Here is a 23,460-nt window from a genome sequence, read left to right on the forward strand (position 1 = left end):
TTCACCCATTTGAAGTATATAATTTGATGGGTTTTAGCATATTCACAGGTATGTGCAACCATCACTACAATCAATTTAAAAACATTTTCATCACCTCACGAAGAAACTCTGGATCCTTTAGCTATCATCTCTCTACCGTGCCACCCCACCCAGACCTTAGCAAACGATAATCTACTTTCTATCTCTATAGATTTCTCTCCTCTTAACTTATATGAATGGAATCACACAGCACAGTCTTTGGGTACTGGCTGGCGTCTTTCACTTAGCAGAACGTTTTCAGCATTCATCCATATTGCAGTGTGTATCGGGGCTTTATTCCTTTCTTTATGGCCAAATTATATTTATTATATAGATAAACAACATTTTGTTTATTCATTCATCCATTAATAGTTATTTGAATTGTTTCTACCCTTTGGCTATAATGAATAATGCTGCAATAATTATTCATGTACAAGTTTCTGCGTGGACATATGTTCTCATTGAGTATATGCGAAGGAATGGAATTAGCTGGATTGTATTGTAACCCTTGATTTAATTGTTTGAGGACCTGCCAGACTGTTTTTCCAAAGCAACTGCACCATTTTACATTCCCACTAACATTGCATGAGGATTCTGATTTCTCCACCTCCTCCCTAACACATGTTGTCATCTGGCTTTTTGATTTTAGCCATCCTAGTACGTATGAAGTGGTATCTTATTATGATTTTGATTTACATTTTCCTGATGACTATGGATGTTGAACGGCACTCCCTGTGCTTATTGGTTATTTGTATATATTCTTTGAAGCAGGATCTGTTCAGACCCTTTGCTCATTTTTAATATGGTTATTTGTATTTTTGTTGAGTTGTAAGAGTTCTTTATGTATTGTAGATACAAATCCCTTGTCAAGTATATGATTTGCAAATATTTCCTCCCATTCTGTAGGTCATCTTTTCACTCTCTTAATGATATCAATATATGGATATTAAGCAGCACATTTCTAAATAACCCATGGGTCAAAGAACAAATTTTGAGAAAAATTAGAAAATGTTTTGAACTAAATAAAAATGAAAACACATTGCAAAATGTATAGGGTACAGCTAAAACAGTGCTTCCAGAGACATGTTTAGCATTCAGTGCTTAACTTAGAAAAGAAGAAAGGTCTCAAGCAAACTATCTAAGCTTTCACTTTAAGAAATTGTGAGCAGTTATCTGTCTACTAGTCATTATCGGATTGGTCTCCAAAGGGTTTATGTCAGTTTGGGTTTCCAGCAGCAGTCCGCGTTCACACCATCAAAATTCCCGATAGTTAGATTTTAATATTTTGCCAAATGGATATGGAATGTGTCGTCTTGTTTGAGTTCGTATTTCCCTGATTACTAGGGAGTTGACTGACTTTTCATATCTTTAGTGGCCTTTCAGTTCTTATCCTCTGTGTAGAGCCTGTTAACAGTTTTGCCCACTTTAATCGGGTTGTCTGTCTTGCTTTTTGATCTGAGGAAGTTTTAAGATATTATAAATGTGATTGCTTGAAAATATCTTCACCCAATCTACAGCTGTTTTTGAACTTCATGTTGCCTTTGTCATATAAATGCTTCAATTTTAAAAAGTCCAATTTATTAATATTTTTCAAGTATGGTTTGTGTTTGTTTCTCTTAAGGAATCTTACCTAACCATAAATATAGGATTCTGTATGTTCTTTTAAATTTAATGTTTTTCTTTTACATATTGCTTTATAATTCACCTTGAACTTCTTTTTTTTTTTTGGTCCAGGGGTTTATTTTTTTCACATGGTTATCAAATTGTCTAAGTTTATTAAATAGCCTAACCTTTCCCTATGTGTCTACCATTCTGTCATTGTCATATATCAAGTTTTCCTACATTTGTGGGTCACTTTCTGAGCTGGCTGTTCTGTTTCACTGGTCTGCTTTATTTTTTCCTTCTGCCTATACCACATGGTTTTATTACTATAGGCTTACAATAGATATTGCTATCTGGTAGCGTGAGCACCCGTGCTCACTCTTTCGTGTTTTAACTGCCCTTGGCTCTTTGTTCTTCCATATAAATTTTCTGATCAGCTTGTTAAGTTTGATGAAAAAAATCTGTTAGGATTTTTATTGGAGTTGAAATAAATTTATGGATTAATTTTGGAAGAATTGCCATCTTTGTAGTACCAAGTCTTCTCTCTCATGAAAAAATGTCTTCTTGCGTTTTTGTTTGTTCGTTTTTGTTTTTGAAGGATCACTTCAACTTCCTGAAAATGGTCCCACCTCCAGGCATCTAACTCAGCAAAGGTCAAAACTAATAATACTTATAGTGAAGTACTTTGAACTGTGTGTAGAATTTACTCTGAGTGCTGTGTTCCATAATTGTCAATTGCACATATACGATCAACCCAGTGGTATTTGTCTATTGCGTTCTTTTGTGTTTTTATTGTCATACCTGTTTGTTTGCTCCAGGTTCTAGGAACTCAAGGACTTAGCACAAAAACCTAAGCTGGGAAGAACAGTGAGAGAGTTCCTCTTCTTGCTATATACCCACATCCTCTGCCTTTAGTGAGAAAATCATAGAAATTAATGCAGTTGATCTACATTAAAAGGAAACATTTTGAAATGTTTTGATGACCATAGAATGATGATTATCCTGTGAGTTTCTAGTTTGTCTTGCTTTTTCCATTTTATATAGTTCTGGGGTTACTGTTTAGATTCATACAGCATATCACAAAAGACCGTGACTACGTGATACCTATAGATGGCTGTTTCTAAGTATTTAAATACACGACCGAATTGTTCAGTATTCATCCACATGGGTTGGTGCAGACCTGTGGCCAGGGTTCCAGAGTCTGCCAGGCCTTTGCCTTTTTGTCTGTTATGGAACAGAAGCTTTCCAGCCCTGTACTACTTCCTTCTATATCTGGACACTGAGGCCTATTATTATTATTTTTAATTACAAGACTTTACTTTTTAGAGCAGTTTTAGGTTTACAGAAGAAGCAAGCAGAAAGTGCAGAGAGTCCCTGTATACTGTTTCCCCTGTTATTAACGTCTTATATTGAAGTTGGTACATTTATTACAATTGATGCACGATCATTAACTTAAGTCTACAGTTTACATTAGGGTTCACCCTCTGCATTGTATAATTCTGTGTTTTTTGACAAATGCAGTGTCATGTATCCACCATGACAAAAGCATACAGAATAGTTTCACTACCCCAACTATCCCTTGTACTTCACCCCTCCATCACTCCCCCACTCTCCTTAAATTCCTGGCAAACAGTGATCTTTTTACTTTATTTTTTGTCTCCATAGTTTTGCCTTTTCCAGAGTGTCATATAAATTGAACTATACACTACATAGCCTTTTCAGACTGACTTCTTTCACTCAGCAATATGCATTTAAGGTTCCTCCATTTCTTTTCATAGCTTGATAGCACATTTCTTTTTATTGCAGGATAGTAACTCATTGTCTGATGTACCACTTAGGTCTACTCTTAATCTCTTGCTCTTCGATGGGCTATTTAACTGTGACAGACAAGCCTCGATTCTAAATCACAAAGCTCTCCATGCCAATGATAGTCAAGGACCTATTTAAACAACCAGTCCATTTAGACTCATTTCCTGTCCAATGCAAACAACTGATCACTTCAGTAAGAAAAAGGAATTAGCCAAATTAATGGTCATTGACTTGACTAGACAGTTCTATCAAGATGGTCAGACTAGTTCGATCTTTGGGTCTAGCCTGAGAGGCAGGCAGCATGGTCCAGCAGAAGGAGCCTAGGCCCAGGAGTCAAGAGCTCCGGGTTGTACTCACAGCTTTTCCACCAGCCTGTGCTAGCTACTCCCCTGTGGACCCCAGTCTTTGAAGGCCTTGCCTGCTCTGCTGAGCACAAATGCCAGAAGAGCCGCAAGTCCTTTCTTGCTGATCAGCTCTCTCATTTGTGGCATGGGATGCCATTTATATCCAAAGGACAGTGGGATCAAGGACTCACAGATTTTACTATGTGGGCATCCTTCTGAGAGAACTTCTTGCTAGAGGAAGGGCCTCATACCATGTGTCCCTGAGGGCTTTGCAGAACTTCCACAGTAAAGGGCTCATGGTGCATACTCATCCTGGGGCCTGTGGAAATAGGCAAAGGGTGACATTTTGAAAACAGCATTTTCCTTGGCCCTGAAAAAGCCTTTTCTTTTTGTATCACGAGGTTGAAAATGATGCAAAGCCGTTGAAAATTAACACTACTGAATGAGCTCGATTGCTTTAAATGAGCTGTCCTCCCCCTCTGCATAGCCGTGTAAATCACAGTGAGCTGTTTTGCACGTCCAAAGTTTAAACTCTTCCACTATCGGGAACTGACTTCCCCTAGTGCTTCTGAACTTTTGGACTTAACTCTTAGCTGCTTTTCACAATGAAGTCTTCCCACCCTTCATTCCCTCTGTCTTTGGGGGCAGAGAGTCTTTCTACAGTGTTAAAACAGGAACTTAGCATTTGTTTATTCTGAAAATTAATTTGGTCTACAAACCTTTCCTGAGAGACTCTTCTCTCTGTGCTGGGCCCTTGGGATGAACTTGGCAGTGGGCTCTATGGAGGGAATGGAAGTTCCTCTGACCTTGGCAAGCACGCAGGCAGGGCTGGACATTTTTAGGTTTTGGCCAGAAGACCCACTATGTATCCCCAGCTGCCCAATTAGAAACTCCTCAGTCTCCCTCAGCCGCCACTCACCATTTGACTTCTGGGGTTCAGACTACTTATGTCTCACAGGGGTGCTGGCAGAAGCTCCCTTACTTGTCTCCCTTGCTCCAGGCTGTCCCCGACACTGCTCCTAGTGTGAAAGATAGTATTCCTACTGCATAGTCATGCCTCCCACTCAGAAGGCCTGGATCTCCACTGGCTTCAGAATAAAGTTCCAAGTTACACTTGATGTGCAGGGCCCGCCTCATCCCAACATTCCACTTCCTACTCAGCTCTCGAACACCTCAGCACTCTTTCCCAAAATCCTTGTGCTCTAATCAACCTAGATTTGCTTCTGTTCCCTGAGCATCCCACATAACTTCACATGGCTTTACCTTGTTCATTTGATTCCTATTCTCTGGAATTCTTCTCCCTTTCACTGCTGTCCTTTCCTATGCATTCTTCAAGCTGCAGCTCCAACATCACCAGCTTTCTAAAGCCTTCTCCAATTCCCAGAGAGTTTCTCTCCTGTCAGGCAAGGGCAGGGCGAGTCCAGAACCTGATTCTCAAGGCCTTCACCCATGCTGTTCAGTGAAGGGATCTGGCACTGAGTATGTCCTAGAGTGACCCTGAGTCTCCAGGAACATGGACTATGCAGGCTCTTTGCTAGTTTCATAGATAGCAAGTGGCTACAGCCACTCACACCCTCTTGCATGAGGAAAGATGTCCTGTTTGACTGGCAGAAAATCTAGAGACAAAGAGGCCAGTAGTTGGGTCCCCCCAGACTTGTCCTGAGAGGAACAGGGCAGCCAGCCTCTCAGGCTAGTATCCCCAACCCCCGGCCACCCCAGGCAAGGTCACTCCAACAACTCTTAACTGACTGTGCACTGTGCACCAAGCACTGGACTGCTTGATGTCAGGCTCCTACCCTCAAGGAGCACTCGGTCCAGTAGGGAAGATAGAGTCCTGTGTATGGGAATATTGATTCGCTAGCACAGACTGGGTAGCTCGACTAACAGAAATTGATTGTGTACCAATTCTGGAGGCTAGATGTCCAAGATCAAGGTGTTGGCGGGGTTGCTTCCTTCTGAGGGCTGTGAGGGAAGGGCTGGAACAGATCCAGCCTGGTGACTCAAAGGAACATAGGCTTAGGGCACAGACAGAACTAAATTTAAATCTCAGCTAGGCTACTTACCTGGCTTTGTGACTATGGACAGATAAGTCACTTCTCTCCAAGAGCTTCAGTGCCTCCTTCCATGAAATGGGATGATAACTGTTTCCAGCCCTGTTTATGGAACTGAAACAAGAATACCTGGGGAAAGGCTGTTGTACTAGCCAAGCCTGGAGTGTCTTGATCTCTGTGTCCTGGCAGAGCTTGCCATGGGTGCTGGCCTGAGACCACACTCACTCAGTGAAGGTCTACTGAATGATGCGCAAATGACTGAATAAATGGTCCAGGAGGAGTAGTGTTCTTCCACTGCGCTCTTGAATTCAGAGGGAGGGCCCGGGGGTTCCTTTTACACTTAGGGCTGAGGAGGAAGAGATTTCCTTCCCCTTTGGAAGGGACAGAAAAGAAAAATTAAAGGTGGAGTCTGGAAGATGGGTAGAGGCCAAAGACACGTCATTGATCTGCTTCTCATCGGCGTCCCTGTGGGGTGGCCCAAGCGGGGTCAGGCTGTAGAGCTGAGGAATATGCCCAGAAGACGAAGTCCACAGGGGGAAGGCAAGCAGCAGGCATGAGATGGTGGGAAAAAAGAAGACTGACAAGCACCATTTCCCCATCTACATGCCCCCACCTCCTAGTCTAGCTCAGAGTAGCCAGATTGCCCATGCTGGGAGGCTCAGGCAGTGTCAGCAGTCACACTTCCCTCTGATTTGCCCTCTGAAAGGTCTCTCTGCCTCCTATTCCCTTGGCTATACTGTCTGTAATGAAAAGAGGATGGGATAAGGGAGGCTGAAGACCTGGGTTTGGGTCCTAGCTCTGCCACATGCTGGCTTTGTGACCATGTGAGTTACTTAAGCTCTCTGAGAGTTGGTTTCATCATCAGTTAAATGGAGGTGATGCCCTCCCCACCCCGACACACACGCACATCCATTCAGGGTCACTGGGAAAATTAAATGAGGGAGCATGTCAGGAAGTGCCTTGCAAAGCACACATTCCCCAAGTTAATCCACAGCCCTGGCGGTCTCCTTGGCACGCAGGGCAACCATCAGGTGCTGCTTCATTTCCTTCAGGAAAGTCCCACCCTCATTTTAAGTCACTTCACACTACAAAGCCTGAGAACATTCTTGCATGTTGGTTCTCTCCCTCTCCCCCGCACTCAGCAGAAAGATAGGCCCAGTTCCTCACTTACTCACTCAGAAACCTTGTTCCAAAGGCTGCCCATTTGCCCCATCATTTAGAAGGTTGCTGCCTGGAGTTAAATGTAGGCCCATCAGACCCACAGAAATTCCTGGTTGAGCATGGCCCCAGGACCAAAACTCAGAGTCGAGGAACTTGAACAGGGCATCTGACAAGGAAGAGCCAGTCCAGTGGGAAAGAGCTTGTCAGGAGGTGATTCTTCTCATTTAGATGGCAAACAGGTTCTAGATCTGCTCATAACTCCACTTTGCTGGGGACATCGCCATCCATGCCATCAGGTTCTTCCTCCTAGGCCTGGGGAAAGGGCTTCCTTAGGGGCAGTCTACAAGGGATAAGGGAGGCAGCTTAGGCATCCCTAGCTCTGTGGCCCAAGTGGTGGGAGGTGGCCTGGAGCAGCCGAATCCCTGGCCACAGCTTTGTCCTGCCTTGATCTTGGTTTAGCACAAGTCCCTGCCCCTCTCTGGGCCTGGGTTCCTCTAGCTTCAGACCGAGGGAGTTGACACATCCCATCCCGAGCTCCCTTCTCACTCAAAACCTCCCTGCACCCAGGCCTTTAATTCAAGCTCTGTGATCCGAGAGCTGAAAGGCCTTCTAGTCAGGGTAGGAACTGTTCTTCCAGCCCAATTGAGGGTTTCATGTGGGTCCTGCCCAAGCCTGCCTCATGCCTACTGCTAATCAACCATGTCATAAGCCCAGAGCGCACACCCATTCATTGTCCTTAGAGCCAGATTCTGTGTGGGAAAAATATCATGCTTTTAAGCAGCCAAACAGCAACTAAGTTCAAACCTCTTCCTTCACAAAGAGTTTCTTCTATCTCGGCCCATCTGCTTCTTAGTAACCCGAAACATAATAAAGATGGTATGTGGCCCAGCCATGGATTTTGGACTAAGCCTGCTTTAAAAAATCCACATCACACCTAGATGTCCCTCCTAGTGGTAGCTCCATTCTGAACAACCCTAACGCCTTCCCACAGACCCTTGGCCCAGTAAAAGCAAACATTTCAAGAGTTAACTCTCTCACTCCAGTCCTTCTCTATTCTTGCTAAATCCCAGTTTGGGAAGGAAAAAAAATATCACATTCTTGCATGGCCATTCTACACCAACCAGATTGAGTGGGTGACAGGCAGAAAAACTGGGAAGGAAATGCCTATAATATTTCGTTAATGTGGTCATCGTGTTTGATTTGGCTGCATGTCCCCAGATGCAAATACGAATGCCCCACTTTATTTGCATGTGAATCTTCCCCAGAGGGAAGGGTGGAAGAGCAAACTCAAGTCCCATGTATCTGGAGCAGAGTGTGGCATTAGCTGGGACTCAGAACAGTTGTGCTTGGCACAGGTGGTGAAGGGTGTTGTCTCCAGGAAGCTGCTGAGGAGACAAGGGCACAGGCAGATACATCATCTCAAATGAGAGCAGCTTGGAAAATACCACAATTCAGTTTTGCCAAAGACCATTTCACTGGTGCCTGTCACACAGAAGGCCAAGGGAGCAGAGAGAGCGCTGGGCTTGCATTAGAACTACTCAGTTCAAGTTTGCATTCTACCACTTGAACTTAGGTGAGTTTCTTAGCTCCTTGGTGGAAATAGACTTAAAAATCTATGCTCTGCTGGCCTCATAGGGCGCTTGTGAAGATTCCAGGGGAAACTGCATATGCAAGCTGATGTCAAATGTTTTAGGAACATGATGTATTACTATTATCGTTATTAGGTGACGAAGCTAGAGAATGTCTATAGAGCAAAATCAGGCAACGCTTCTGTTTTTAGGTGATTTGGACTCAAAACAACTCATCTGAAGGGAGTAGCATCGTTCTTAAGAACTTGTGAGCCCTGTGACCTGTGGACAAGGCTGCCCTCCCTGGAGCCTCTCACTTTCGCCATCAGCACCACGTGGTCTTGGCCTAGATGCTCTCTCCAGCCCTTTCCAGTCTAAGGCAGCCTGCCCTAAGGTACAGATTGAACACACTTTCCAGACGTTTCACGTTTCAGTGGGCCTTTACAGGCGGGAGCTTCCATGTTTCTGTAGGCCTGCCCTTTGGAACAGCGGGTTCATTTGCAGCTCTGATGTACTTGAGCTTGCATTTGCTAGACAACAGGCCAGTGTTGCAGGTAAATAGCATGATATCTGGAGAGGGAGCCATGAAATCCTATCCAACAGCCCTGCAAGCCTCTGCCATCTTGACCTTGGGAGGTACAAAGAAATGCCATCACAGGCGGCCTCTGCCTGGGACAATTATAAAAGCAGTCTCTGTGGCCCAAAAAGACACAAGGCTACAGACTCAGGACAGTTTTCCAAAGGGCCTCCCAATTAGAAGGATCAAAGCATTTAGATAAAAGTTGACATATTTCCAACAGCAGTGATTTAATTATACAGAAAACTCATGGCTGATCATTGCATATCATATTTTAAGGGTTTGTGTTTATCCTCCATTTGGCTACTACCAGACCATGCTAGAAACAGTTCTACAGAAATTCACCTCTTAGCCTTTCTATAAGGTTTGGCTTCGCAGAGACTCCTGCTTTTCACATCCCCCTAGTCCTCATAAAACCCAGGATCACAGATGCTGTCCATGTTTAAGCCATTTTGATAATGTCATTAGTTGTCACTGGTAAAAGCTGGGAGTTTCCCCATTCTCAGATTTCACTCTTTCAACCTACTGCCCTACTTTCTGTCACCTCCCAGAAGCAGGACCTCCTCCACCTGATGCTCAGGGCCTTCCCTAATTCATCCCTTCAATGTAAAACAGTGGGGAAGATGGTTGGCTTTAGATCCAAGCAGATCTGAGTTTGAATGCCAGCTTTATCTCATATGTGACTTTAGACAATTACTATACTTTTCTTTGCGAACCTCTGTTTTTTCATCTGTCAAAGGGAGATAATAATGCCTCATGGAGCTGTTGTGAGGATTGAAGAGATAATAATAAATGCAGAGCATCTGGCCCAGCACTTGACCCATGGTGGCTGCTCAGTTGTCAATGACCGTGAACGCTGCAATTTCATCATGCACAATCAGGCCCCAACCCCCCCTCAACAGTTCATCTTATCTTCCCTGCACACTGTGCGCTCCAGCCAGATTTGGACTTTGCTGTTACCCTCGGACTCTCTGAGCCTTTGCTCTGACTTCACACCTTTGCTTATACTCATTCCTTTACCTGGAGCATCTTTTCCCCTTTATACACTTGTCTAACATCAGATCTATGCTGCAAATACCAGCTCAGAGGTGACCATTTTCCCTCTGAGTCCCTATAAGCCTTCAGCACTGTCTGTGGTGCTCATCAAGACTCCAGCCCAAACCTCTCGTCTGTCTCAAGCCCTGTACTTGATGCTACAGTGAGTGTATCTTGAAATGAATCAGACCCAGTACCTACCTTTGAGGAGCTCAGTCTGCTGAGCAACCAGAGAAACAGGGCCACTGCTAGCAGCATATATAAGTTTGGATCCTAAGTAGCTGCCTCACACTTGCCTATCCACCACAGAGAGCCCACAGGCTGTTCTGTTCTGGGAAGCCAGAAGCTACCAGGGGTGCCCACTCCCCATCTTCCCACGTCATAAATCATCATGGACTCCATCTTCCATTTGCCTTGAAGTGTCTGATTCACATAGGTTGAGCCAGCCCAAGGACAGGGAGATAATCTATGTGGCAATGAGAGCAAAGACATTGGGGTCAGAGAGACCTGGGTCGTAATCCCGATTCTTCTCCCTTTACTGTGTGTGACCTTAGGCAAGTCACCCTTCTGTAACATATTTCTGAAGAGTAAGTGAGAAGGGTCAGGCACAGGGTGGGACACATGGTGGGTACTCAAAATGTCATTTTGGGGCTTGTGGTATTCGTCCCGCTGCCATCAAGGGTACTACAGCATAGATGGGCATTTCTTGGGCCCCATTCAAGGGCATTTGTAACCTGAAGTGCCAGAGGAATTTTTCACAATGAAGCCTTTCCCATGAGGCTCCCCCGAAACATGGGCCCTGAGGAGAGTAGTTTAGAGAGGTTCCCGCTGCTGGAAATGGTGACCGTTACTAAGCAGGTATTGATGTGAAGTCAGTTTACAACAGTGTCATTTAGTACTCTGGTGAGAGCTATCCACTCAAATCTCAATGGTATATAAGGAAAAGTGTCTCTTCCAGGAAGAGCTGCTTTTGACTAGTGTAACTGAGTAGTAATGGGAGGCAGTGAGGAGAGTGGTGACAGGTGCCCCATTAAATCTGACATAGGGATGATCTTGGCAGAGCTTCCATGTAAAGCTCAGTGCTTTGTCCTCTGTGGGTTTGAGGGACCAGATCCCAGTCCCCTGGCAGTATCCTGGATGGGCTCAGTTGTGGGCTGGTCTGCATCCTTAGCAAGTTGGAATGGTGGAGACAAGGAGGCAGCTGGGGCTATAGAGACAGGTCCCTTCAAAAGCTGCTGAGAAGGCTCAGGCATTGTCAGAAGTGGCGAGGAGATGGAGGTGTGGTTCGTGCAGGTGCTGGTATCTTTTCAGTGTGGCAATGGGAGCTTGGGGCCACTGGAAATCTGGGGCTTGGAGATTCATTGCCAAATGCTGAAACATTCGCAGCAAAAGCCTACCAGCAACCAGTAGGGGGAGGGGACTGTTTATCGCCTTTGATGGAAGGGCCAGACAAAAGCAAGGCAAGGAGACAGGACCTGATCCAAACACACTGGGGCTTAGGGCAGGCCTTCAGGTCCAGCCAGGAGCTGAAGTACTCAGCAAAGGACTGAGGCAGAAGCCCATCTATGAAGACTTGGGCAATATGGCTGGGGTGGAGACAGTCTTTGGCTCTGTAGGCACAGGAGAATGGGGCTGCCCCAGCCCTACTGACTGCCTGTTCTTTGCAGCAAGATAGAAGATGCTGAGTGGGCCCTGCTAGGGGAGGTAAAGTCAGGGCTGGGACTATGAGGGGAGACTCTGAGCCTGGCTGTGAGGGGCAGGTGCTAGCAAGGACTAATAAACTGGCTGACCCCATTCTCTCTTAGTTATTTGTTTTCACTTGGGCACCATATTAGAGTTTAGTTGGCTACATTTCTAACCATTCATTCAACTGGTATTTATTTACTGGGCACCTGCTCCAGTTAGGCCCTCTGTTCTATTCTGAGCAGACTAGTGACACTGAGACTGTGGCTCTCTCCTCAAAAACCTCCCTCTGTCTTCTGGAGTTGGCAGATGGGTAGACAGAGCACAGCGTGGCAAGTGTGATGTTAGAGTCTGCACGGGGCAACACTGGATCCCAGCAGAGGGTGCCCAACCAGACAGAGGCACCTTCCTGGAGGCAATAGACAGCTAGCTCACCAGCATCCTTCTGGCCATGATGCAGTAGTGGACTTGGTCCCTACCTCTGCAGAGTTTTCTCAAACACAGAACTTTGTGGGGAGGGATGAGGAGATGTCAAGGCAGAGTGGCAAAGTATAGGAAATTCTAGTCCCCTTACCAGGACTGGTTTGATTTAATTCTCACGGTTGGGATCAGGAAGTAAGTCCAAACACTCAGAAAGGTAACTAATGATTAAAAAACAATCTGTCTTTATGGACTAGCTCTGGCACAGGCTACAGACTAGCAGGATGGGAAAGAAGCTTGGAGGGAAAAAAGCAGAACTAGCCAAGTTCACTTGGGGTCCAGGAATTTTCTCTAAGTTGGCAGCAAAGCCTCATGGGAAAATGAAACTCCCAGGGAGGCTTAGGCCTCTTTTCCCTCTGGAGTGAGGGGGACTTTTCCTGTGGGGAAAGATATGCAAAGGCCCTAGGTCCTCCTGGGAGAAAAGATTTCCCTTCTAATGATCCAGGGACCAGGATTTTATTCTGACATGGGATGGAGAACGGCTTGCTGGGGAGTGAAAAACCACAAGGCCCCAGAAATCAAGGAAAGGCCAGTAACTGAAGAATAGCATCACTAGAGCAGCTCAGCACCCAAGGAAAGACACTGACATCTCTTCCCAGAGAGGATGGTTGCAGTGCAGGAAAATTCACAAAAGGCAATCATAGAGGTCACTAGTGGGAATGGCCGTTTTCACTTTTAAAAATGGTTCGACAAGTATTGGGAGAAAAATTATACTGCGTCAGAACCCAAGGCTTGGAAAAGATGAGGCAGCTCTCAGTGGGCTTTCTGGCCTCTTTCCATTCCAAAATGTCCTATTTTAATACACAGAATATGAAAATTCACTTGTCCCCCGCCCCCGCCCTCTTGCCTCCCTCCCTGCCTCACTTTGTTCCAGTTTCATAAAGCTGTTATGAGGAGCAGCCTTGGTTCATCCTCAGGAATCACGTGCACACCTCTATGGCCATCTGCTCTTGAGTATCTTCCGCTGGTGACCCATCCAGTCCCATTTGCTTGGCTGGCAGGTCTCTGAGAGCCACCTCTTTCCTGGCCCCTGCTATAATTTGTAGAACATTTCTGATGATGGCTAATCCTGGGAAAAACCAGGATTCACAAAATCCCTCTGAGACCAGCCTTCTCTCTTCTGTCATCATTGTGCCCATTTTACAAACAGACAGGGGGAACCATAAAGACTAGGACACCTGAAAGGCCAGTGGCATCAGACCACACTGGCTCTCGATATTTGCACATGCAGTCGTTGACTATGAAGCAAAGTGCTGGGCTCAGCTCGGAGCACACAGGAGACCGATCCCCATTTTTCCCAAGTTCAGACTGGGAATAAGGACAAAGTAGACAATCAGAAAATTGTTCTAAACATGTAAGAAATGCCTCTAAAGTAATGTGATTCCATTGTGTTCATCCCGGAGTGGTGGAAAGATTGATAAATTTGGAGGCAGAAAGTCTGTGTTCAACTCTTCCCTTTGCCATGGACTAGCTTTGTGACCTTGGAAAAGCTAGTCACCCTCCCTGGTCCTCCATTACCTTATTAGTAAAGGGGTGGTAAAGCATCTAGCCACAGACTTGTGGATGACACAATGAGGTAAAAGATGTGGCAGTACTGAGAAATGACAGTAGGCTTGCTGTCATCAAACCTCCCACGTGGGGCTTTAGATGGCTGCTCAGTGCTCATAGCATCTGTTTGACTTGTCTTGGGGGTCTGCCTTCATTTCTGGCCAGCAATTCATGGAACAACTCTTTAATATTTGGGAGTGGGTTCGATTGTCAATAACCCAAAGCTTTTCTGAGAGAATATGGAGAAGGTAGATGGCTAGATTTGGTTACAAAGAGTGGTGTGGTTCATAAACTGTCTCCATGGGCCACCTCCACAGCCCCACGGGGTTTAAGCAATAGCAGCTGTGAGAAAACATGTAAAACCTCTTAAGCAGATGACTTCGAAGGGAGACATTTCCTTGATGGTGTAAATTCTGGTTCCTTTGCTTAAAAACAGTGTCATTATCATGACCTCCTGCATAGAAGGGCATCCATGTAAATGCCTAGTCAGTTGTGCCCTGTGAGCCTCCATTTAACAATTGACCGAGGTTGTTGGGGAGTCAGTGCTCTCCAAGGTTGCTTCCACTTCTTAGGTGGTCCTGTTCTGATTCTGCTTCTGGGTGGGCTGATACGAGCTTGCCTCCGTAGTGATCACAGCCAGCAGGATCCTGGGAATAACAGCAAACATTTATAGAGTCTATTCTTCCCATGACGCAGGCACTGTTATCATTCCTATTTTATAGATAAAGAAACTGAGGAAGGGAGATGAAATGATTTGTCGGGTCACACGGCAGCTAGGAAGTGGTAGAGCCAGGATGCTTTGCTCTATTGGAGGGGGTATTGTGAGCTGCTCTTATCCAATAGAAGTGATCTCCCTTTGGGTGGGTGCTGCCATGTGGTCCTTAAAAACAACAGCTCTAAGGGGGGTATAGTGTTTTGAGTGCTATACTCCCAAAGATATATCCACCCAGAATCTGTGAATGTGATCTTATTTGGATAAAGGGTCTTTGAGTATATAATTAAGTTAAGGATCTGGAGCTGATGTTATTCTGGTGGCAGGGTGGGCCCTACATCTAATGACAAGTGTCTAGATGAGAGACAGAAGAGAAGCACACCAAGGAGAAAGCCACATGAAAAATGGAGGCAGGAATTAGAGCCACGTGGCTACAAACCAAGGAATGCCAAAGATCGATGACAATCACCAGAAGGTAGGAACAGATTCTACCCCAGAGCCCTTGGAAGGAATGTGGCCCTGTTGACACCTTGCTTTTGGACTTTCTGGCCTCCACTGAGAGAATACATTTCTGTTGTTTTAAGCCACCCAGTTTATGGGCAGTGCCAGGAAACATATAGGGAGTGAGCCCCCAGGAGGCATCTCGCACCATTGCTCCTCAAAGGCATTCGAAGGTCAAGTTCAGTATGGGGGTGGATATCAATACTATCAATACTTTGGAAGTGTTTGGGAGTGTAGTGGAGGGTGAAATTGGCTCCTTCCAGGCCTACAGCCCTCTCCATTCAGATGCTTCCTACCCAGTGCTTGGAGTCATCACGAGTAGCAGAACCATCTGCCTGCTGAGCTGCTCGAGAGGGACCTTGGTTCCCAGTGGTATCCAGGAAACCCCAAGAGTGGCCAGTCATAATGGCTCTCAAGAGGGCTCCTGCATTCTGGTTAATTTACCTCTCAGCTCGCTTGACCTGCATTTCGTCCCTTCTGGTATATTTTGTTTTGTACTTGATAAAGGGGAAGGGGAGGGAGGCAAGACAGGAAAGGAGAATATTTGTTTGCTGGACATTTTGACATCATTGGCATTGACACTTGGTTCTTGCCTGGAGACATATTGGGAACAAGGGTCTTTGATGTTCTCAAGACTTGAGGGTTGCCCACTAAATTCAGCCCTCCTTCCCAGGCTCCATGGTTCCTTCTCAAAGGCTGAGCTAATGAGAGCTGTTATAGGGGAGAGCTGTTATGGGGTTGGAAATAACAAAAGGATGGCCGAGAGGTGGGGTACTTAAATCCCAGATGTCTGGGACTGGACACGCCTGTAGGGCTCCTGAGGTCCAAAGCTCTTAGCTCACAAATAAGAAAACAGGCCCAGAGGGGAGTAGGAACTCGTCCTAGGCTGCACACTTTGCTCACTGCCAAGCTGTGACTGGGAAGCAGGACTCTTTCTGGCCTGAGTGGCCAGGCAGGCTTAAATACCCTTCCAGTGATCATGAGAAGCCAGGGGTTGGGCAGGCCCCCTGGGTTCTTTTTCTAGCCGCGAGTCCTGTGTTCTTCCTTGCATCCTCCAGTCTAGCTCCTTGCTGTTCCTGGGGCACTGTGACCACATTCCACTTGGTTATTTCGGTCCTTCCCTTGTCTCCTCTGCTAGACCACAGAGCTCAAGGGCAGGGCCTAAGCCTGACGTGGATCCATATTCTCCAAGTTCCTTCTGGGGCCTGACATGGACATGTTAATTGACCACATGAATGAATGAATGAATGAATGAATGAATGAATATGGAACAGTAAAAATCTTTTGTTCTAAAGTACATACTAAGAATAAATTAGAACGGACTCATTTTTATATTATGTTAGAATTACATTAGCATTTCAAAGTTTAGTAGAGAAATTAGAGACAAAATGATGCATTCTCATTCCTCAGTGATATCTAACTCCCAAAGATTTAAAGGAGAAACAGTAACTTAATGTTGTCATTCTGTTTTTCTCTTCTTTTGATGCTTGACAGCTGTGATACTATGCATGTTTTGAAATGTATTTTCTATCATTTCAAGCCCTTACATGAGTCCATAAAATTAGCTCCCAATCTTTTTTTTTTCTTTCTTCTTTGCTCCATCGTTGTGTGGTTACTGTACCCTTTTACCGTATTTGAAAAGCAAAGTTCATTAAGTGGTGCAAGCCCCACGCATGTCTGCCTAGCTAGCTTCATGGATGCGTGTGCTTGGCTAGCTCTGCTGGGTGCAGGGTGAGCAGGGTCCAGAGTGGATTGGGCTCCTGCGTCTAGCAGCCCTGGGTGTGGCCAGCTGGATCTGGGAGAGCCCTCAGTGTAGCCTCAGAGCTGGAGGAGGCAGTGACCATAAGGGCCTCAGGTAGGTCCAGAAAGGCCGGCTTGGGCAGAGCCAGCAGAGGCCCCATCCTGGGACTTGTGCTTGGGCTTCTACATTACCACGATCTGTGGGAAAGCAGTTTCACAGCCAAGCCTGCCATTCAAAAGGCAGTAGTAGGGAGCGAGCAATAGAAGTGGTTGGGACGGTGGGCCATGGACTCGCACGTTTCCTAGCCAGGAGATCTGGGGCAAGTTACTCCATGTTTCTGAACCTCAATTCCTTCTTCTGTAAGTTCGAGGCGGTAGCATCTGACTGCCAGGAGTTTAATCTCTGTACGCTCTTGGTATAGACCATGGCCAGTAAGAGGCAGAAATGAAGATGGGCCATGCCTCCAGCTGATCTTGAATCTCACTGGGGCTTGAGGGAAGGTTTTTGTAAGAAAGGATGGTCCACAGGCTGCCCGTGAACTACATGGAGCATCCTTTCTTAGGAAAATCTTCTCTAAATGGCCTGGGTGATGCAGGAGCAAGTAAGCAAGTGTTGGTGGCCTGGCTTTCGCAGCCTTTGTTACTTCACTAGACCCTTGAGACAGCCCTGGGAGGTAGCTGCGTGACCCTGAGCAAGTCACCTTACCTCTCAGAGCTTGTTTCCTCAATGGTTAGAGGACAGCAGAATGACTGCTCGCCACACAGAGAGCTGTCAACAGGAAGCTGTTGTTGTTGCCACACTTTGACAGCCACCCCACCACCATCTACTGTCCCCTCCACGGGACGCACATAGAGGGGGGCAGGTGACACTGGTTGGTAATCCAAACATGTTGAAATGAGGGGGAAGCTGGGCCAGGGCTGGAGTCTGACTAGTCCTGCTGGGACGCCACCCTAAATTTCCCTTGTCGTCCATCCGCAGCCACAGTAAAGCCCTCTGCCTGCCCCGCAGAGACTGGTCTCTCTGTCACAGTGCTGCAGCCTGTTTAGGCAGCGCGTTTAACCTTTACTTTTCATTCCCAGGAGCACTAATGAATTGTTTGGGGGTGATATCCATGGACACACTTCAGGCTTCATGGATTCTGTGTGTTCTCTCTAATATCGCAGGCGTCAGGGAGCTTAGAGGAATTGGTCCCCTGGACTGACACTAATTTTTGTCTCTCTTTCAAGTCTAGACAGAGAAGAGCACTGATTGACTCGAACTCCACAAAGCTGCTGAAGGTCCCTGGCACAACTTAGAGCGAGGGAGGGGCCCGCTGCAGGGATACCCTGTGCAGAGTTAGGTTTCTATTGGAATACCTCAAAGCACGTGCTCTGCCCTGCGTCGTAAGGCAGCCTGTTCAGGTGTGACAATGCCGGTCATTTGGAAAGTTTTCCTTTGAGCCGAAATCTCTCTCTCTGAAATGTCTACATACAGTCCTGGTCCTGTCTTCTGTGTGCACTTTGCCCATGACAGCTCCAGACATAGATGGAAACAGCAACCGTGGACCCCTAATCTTCTTTTCTCCAGGCTTATAATTCATTCTTCCTATGTCATGATTTCACCAACCTGTTCTCCCTTTCATTTTCTTCTCGTTTCTCCCCATGTGTCTAATTTGTAGCCCACCCGGGATAAATCGGACTGTTGTAGGAGAGGCAAAGATTTAAATGGGTTTCCCTTCATGTTCGCATGCAGGTTTCCCCAGAGCACTTCCTATGAGCTTTAACTTTCCTGAGGTTTTCTTTCCCTTGCTTGGGTACCATTTCTAAAACAGATTTCATATCTGGCTTTACTTTTCTTTTTTTTTTCTCTCAGACTCTGTATTAGTTTTCAATGGTCGCTGTAACAAAGCAGCACAAACTTAGTGGCTTAAAACAACACGCATTTTTTATCTTACAGTTTCAGAGGCCAGAAGTTCAAAACGGGTCTCACTTGGCTAAAGTCAGGGTGTGGGAAGGGCTGCATTCCTTGCCTTTTCCAGCTTTTAGAGGCCTCCCCCATTCCTTGGCTCATGGCCCCTTCCTCCATCTTCAAGGCCAGCAACACGGCATCTTCAAATTTCACTCTCCCTGACACCTCTCTCTCTGACTCCACTTCCGGCATGACCCACTCTTCTGCCTTCCTCTTTTACTTACTAGGGCCCTTGTGATTGCATTGAACCCACCCAGATAATCAAAATAATCTCCCCATCCCAAGATGTTTAATCACCTCTACAAAGTCCCTTTTTCTGTTTAAGGTAACATAGTCACAGGTTCTGGGGATGAGGATGTGGACATCTTTGGGGGCTGTTCTTCTGCCTACCACAGACTCCTGCCAGCAAGGTCATGGTATTATCAGGATGAGCTTTGCAGATGTGGAGAGATTCATCTGGAGATTCCACCCGCTTCTGCCTACCCAGGCCCCAACCTCCCCTCACGCTGCACCAGGGAGAAAGGACGAAATGCAAGCAGCTTCTGAGCACAGAATCAGCCCCACAGGTGATACCTGAAGCGTCTAGTTCCCAGAAACTCTTCCTTTAAATCCATTATGGTCCTGGTTCGAGTAAGAATTGAGTGAAGGAATGACTGACTGACTGGCTAATTGAGTGACCTGCTGCCACATGCACCATATTCATATGACCTTCATACGGCGCCCATCAACACCTGTCAGTTCTCTCCTCAGAAATAGTTGCGCCCCCGAATGTTCAGATTCATCCCAGACTCCTCAGCCTAGGCCGTGGACCCCAGTTTCTGGTCCAGCTTCACCTCTCACCACATTCATGCTCAAACCCCACCATCTGACCTGATGGACTGAGTAGGAATAGTTGTAGCAAGTACATACAGAATGCTTGCCAAGCTCCAGGCCTTGTTCTGAGGGCTTTACCTGTATTATTAATTCATTTAATCCTTGCAACAATCCTATAGGCGCATATTATGACTATCTCCACTTTACAAATAAGTAAAGAGCGCAGTAACTTACCCAGGTTCATAGTGAGGTAGCAGTGAGCAGAGCCAGGATTCCAATTTGGGTGGTTTAGCTTCAGCGCCCATGGTTTTAACTATTTTAACTAGCACACCACCTCTCAAAATATCCTTGCTGCTCTTTCCTGTGTCATCCGTGCCTTCGTCCTTGTTGCTCTGACTTCTGGGGAGCCAGTTTCTCTTTCAAGGTACAGTCAACTCGGCCTTGGCTGTCTCTACCCTCGTCACCACCACCCCACCACCCCACTGTCCTTCCCTCCCGTCCTCACGTTTAGCACATCATTTTGCAGTGCTCTGTGGCTGCTCCCATGTCTGGGTCTCTGGGGCCCATCTCAGGATGCCCACAAACTTCTGGGTTCGCACATCTCAGTCCCATGACCTGCTGGGTTGGCTCAGTGCAGGCCCCCATGAGAAGAGGTACCTGATTCTCAGCTTGGCTCCATGCACTTCCCACTGGAGGGGGAACCTTCTAGATCAGAGGTCCTTAACCTTTGGTGGACCACAGAACCTCTCTGAGGCTCCTGTGGAAGCCATGGGAACTTCTCTCTGGAAAAACACCCATGTACTCATACTGTAGACAAGCTAGGAGGGTTCTGGGCACTCCTGACGCCCCTCGTGGGCAGCAGTCCTATCTCCAGGGCCTTGTAAATACATCTTCTCATCAAACCCTCTCAGCCCCATAGGAAGCATTGCTTTCGCAGCTTGCTCTAAGTCACACAGCTGGAAAGAGCGTGATGGACACTGGTAGCCTGGCCCTGCAGTCTCGAAAATCCTTGTTTTCCCAAGCCCTTGTCTCAGAAGCTGACAAGCTGTAGGCGTTGGCCCTGCAAGTGAGGAATTGGCTACAACAGGACAGCAGTGACCCTGGCTATCTCTCTCGCACTCTGAGAAGGAATTTGGGAAACAACTCTGGTTGCTGGTCAGGATGCTGGGGACTCTGAGCCTGAGCTTTGGCACAAGGGCAGAGTGGCTGGGGGATGGGCTGGCAGCAAGCCTGTCAGAGCAAAGGAGCCCGGATGCTGGGAGGAAGCAGATAGTGGCCAGAGTGGGATTTCCTGAGGTGCCTGCGAGGTCAGCAGGGAGGGCCTAAAGCCAGGGCGGAACTGGGGGGTCTTACTGGGGAGCAGCTCTGCTCCTCTTCTAGCCTCACACCCTGCACGCAGCTGCCAGGGAGGACTTGGGTGCTGCCTGCTGGAGCCCTTGTTGGCTCTGGCATTGCTGGAGTCAGCTTGGCTAGATTGAGGGCAGTCAGAGGACTAGGCAGGGTGCAAAATCAACGTCAAAAGGCCTGAGATCTGGGTCAAGCTCTCTCCCTAGCTTATTGGGTGATTTAGGGGCATCCCTTCCTGTCACTAGGCTGCAGGCCTCCATCCGTCCAATAACTAGGCCATCTCCAAAGACCTCACCATAGTTGTGACATCTTTACTTCTAGGATCTCTGTCCACACCTCAGCCAAGGACCTGGGACAATCCTAACTTTCTTGAACCACCAAGGAAGTTACCTGTGACAGAATAAGAGTACGTCATTGTCAGTTCAACATACATTTACTACAGTGGTCAGTGTGCAGCCAGGGCTGGCGCTGACGTTCCACTCAGGAGACTGACCCTGCGCCTGTCTCGGGGAGCTCCCAGTTCAGCAGGGACAACCGGCGTGTAAAACAGGTATCAAGACGCTTCATGTGCACCTTGGGCTCTGCCAGTCATCTTTATAAAGTGCCCAGGAGTTAGACATTCCTGACCTGAGTGCAGAAATGGCCTATATATCTATCAGAAGTGGGCACAGACAAACAGCATGGGGAGGCAGGGTGAAGAGGGAGCCACATGAATGTCATTCCTGCTGGAGACACTCAGGCTGGGAGGCTGGACTGAGAAGCAGTGTGGAAACGATGTACCTTGCAAGGCTGTTGTGGGGCTGAAATGAGAGAATTTCTTTATATGCCCAGAGCCTGGCCAAAGCAGATGTTCCACAAATGATGGCTTTTATTAGTTCCATTTTCCAGACAAGACAATACAGACCTAATGAGGTTACAGTTTCTTGTCTAAGATCATAAAGGAACTTAATGATAGAACTCAGATTCACACCCAGGCTGGACCTGCTCTGACCCCATGCACTTCTCTTCATCCCACTGGGCTCTACATTAAACCGATTCTGAAATTAAAAAAAAATTCATTCAAGTTAAAGATTTCCCAGCATCATTAATTTTCACAAGTATGTGTGGGTCCTTAGGGAAGTTCTCAAAGAAAAGCTTGTCTTTGCCAGCCCTTACCTCTGACGGTCCTTTGTCTGTGCCCACTGTGAAGCTGGTGCCAGGGCTCTGGGTAGCATGGACTTCCCCTGCATGTGTACAGATGTGCATGCACGTGTATGCACGCGCGCGCGCGCGCACACACACACACACAGCATCTTGCTCCCTACCTTCTGTCCTTGGCAGAAAATGAAATGATTTTTAGCTCCAGTGCTCTGCCCACAGCAGAGATGCCTGCTTGGGACAGGTGTGTCAATTCCCATCTGGCCTCTTCTTTCTGCCCTCAGTAGTCCCTGAGGTGCATGGGATCCCTTACTCCTTAGGGAGAACACTGTCTATCTAGGCCCAGCCACAGCACCTGTCAGGCAGCCACAGGTGAGAGTTGGGAGAAAACTCTGCAGAAAATGGAGGGGATGGATCAGGGCCCTAGCTCTCAGCCCCAGCTTTGTCACCAACTCCTGGCTTGTCCTTAGGCAGGGCCCTTCTCTATCAAGGGCCTTGGAATGTGGCTGTGTACATCAAAGGGCTTGAATTAGAGTAGCAGTATCCAGACCGTATTCTCGTGCATTCCCAGGGTAGTACCTTGTGGGGAACAAGGATGAGGCTGGAGGCTGAATGTCACTAGACTGGATGACCTCCCAGGGCCTCTTCATCCCTGACATTCCATAATTGTGCATGCATGCATGTGTCTGTGTGTGTGAGAGAGACTGTGTGTGATTTATTCTGGCACATCTGTGCATTACCTGTGTGGTGGGCTCGTGCAAGTGTGTCAATGTGTGTCACCTTCCTTGAACCTCCTGCCTAGGGTTGCCAATGTCCAGCCCCCAGGCTCACCATCACATTACCCTGGAGTTTGTCTTCATAACACTTATTATGGAATCATTATGCATTCATTGACTTTTTTTCTTTCTTCCTCAACTAGAAGGTCTGTTCTCAGAGAGCAGGGACCATGTTTGTCTTGACTACTAGTTTGTCCCTAGCACACAGCACAGTGGCTAATTCATAGCTGGTGTTGATTCAATGACCGTGTGAGTCAGGTGCACCTCTCTGTGTTTGGGAGGGATAGGGGTATACTAGGTAAGAGGGTAGTCAGAGGATTGCTCTGAACCTAGCAAGCCTGGACTTGACCTTGGTCTGAAACTTCAGCCAATCCCTAGTCCTGTATGCTGCCTGGTCCCTCAGGGGAAGGTTCTATTGCTGGGAGAGCAACAGGCAGAAGTAGCAATCAGGAAGGCAGAGGACGGAGATGAAGAGGTTAAACTTTGCCCACTTACCCACCGCCTTTACTTAGCTGAGAATCCTCCACTAGACTTTTCTTCTGTGCTGCACATTAATCATTCTAAATTCTGATCACTGTGAGGGTCCTTGCAGCCTCGGCTTGTGTGGTGT

General features: G+C 46.9%; 1 long non-coding RNA gene across 27 annotated transcripts in view; it reads left to right on the forward strand.

Annotated features, from left to right (window-relative positions):
* LOC107499481 overlaps window positions 1–23,460 on the forward strand; it is a 171,334-nt gene that overhangs the window by 103,990 nt on the left and 43,884 nt on the right. For 21 of the 27 annotated variants that reach the window (XR_004952784.1, XR_004952796.1, XR_004952806.1 and 18 more), the window contains 2 exons: window positions 2,219–2,273; window positions 8,766–21,487. The exons of 2 other annotated variants lie outside the window; for them this stretch is intronic. This is a non-coding gene — a long non-coding RNA (uncharacterized LOC107499481). The remainder of the gene's footprint in view (window positions 1–2,218; window positions 2,274–8,765; window positions 21,488–23,460) is intronic. 4 more of the 27 variants (XR_004952791.1, XR_004952793.1, XR_004952800.1 and 1 more) reach the window with 4 other exon arrangements.

Source organism: Rousettus aegyptiacus, unplaced genomic scaffold (genome assembly GCF_014176215.1).
Source record: "Rousettus aegyptiacus isolate mRouAeg1 unplaced genomic scaffold, mRouAeg1.p scaffold_m13_p_9, whole genome shotgun sequence".
In the NCBI taxonomy this organism is placed as follows: domain Eukaryota; kingdom Metazoa; phylum Chordata; class Mammalia; order Chiroptera; family Pteropodidae; genus Rousettus; species Rousettus aegyptiacus.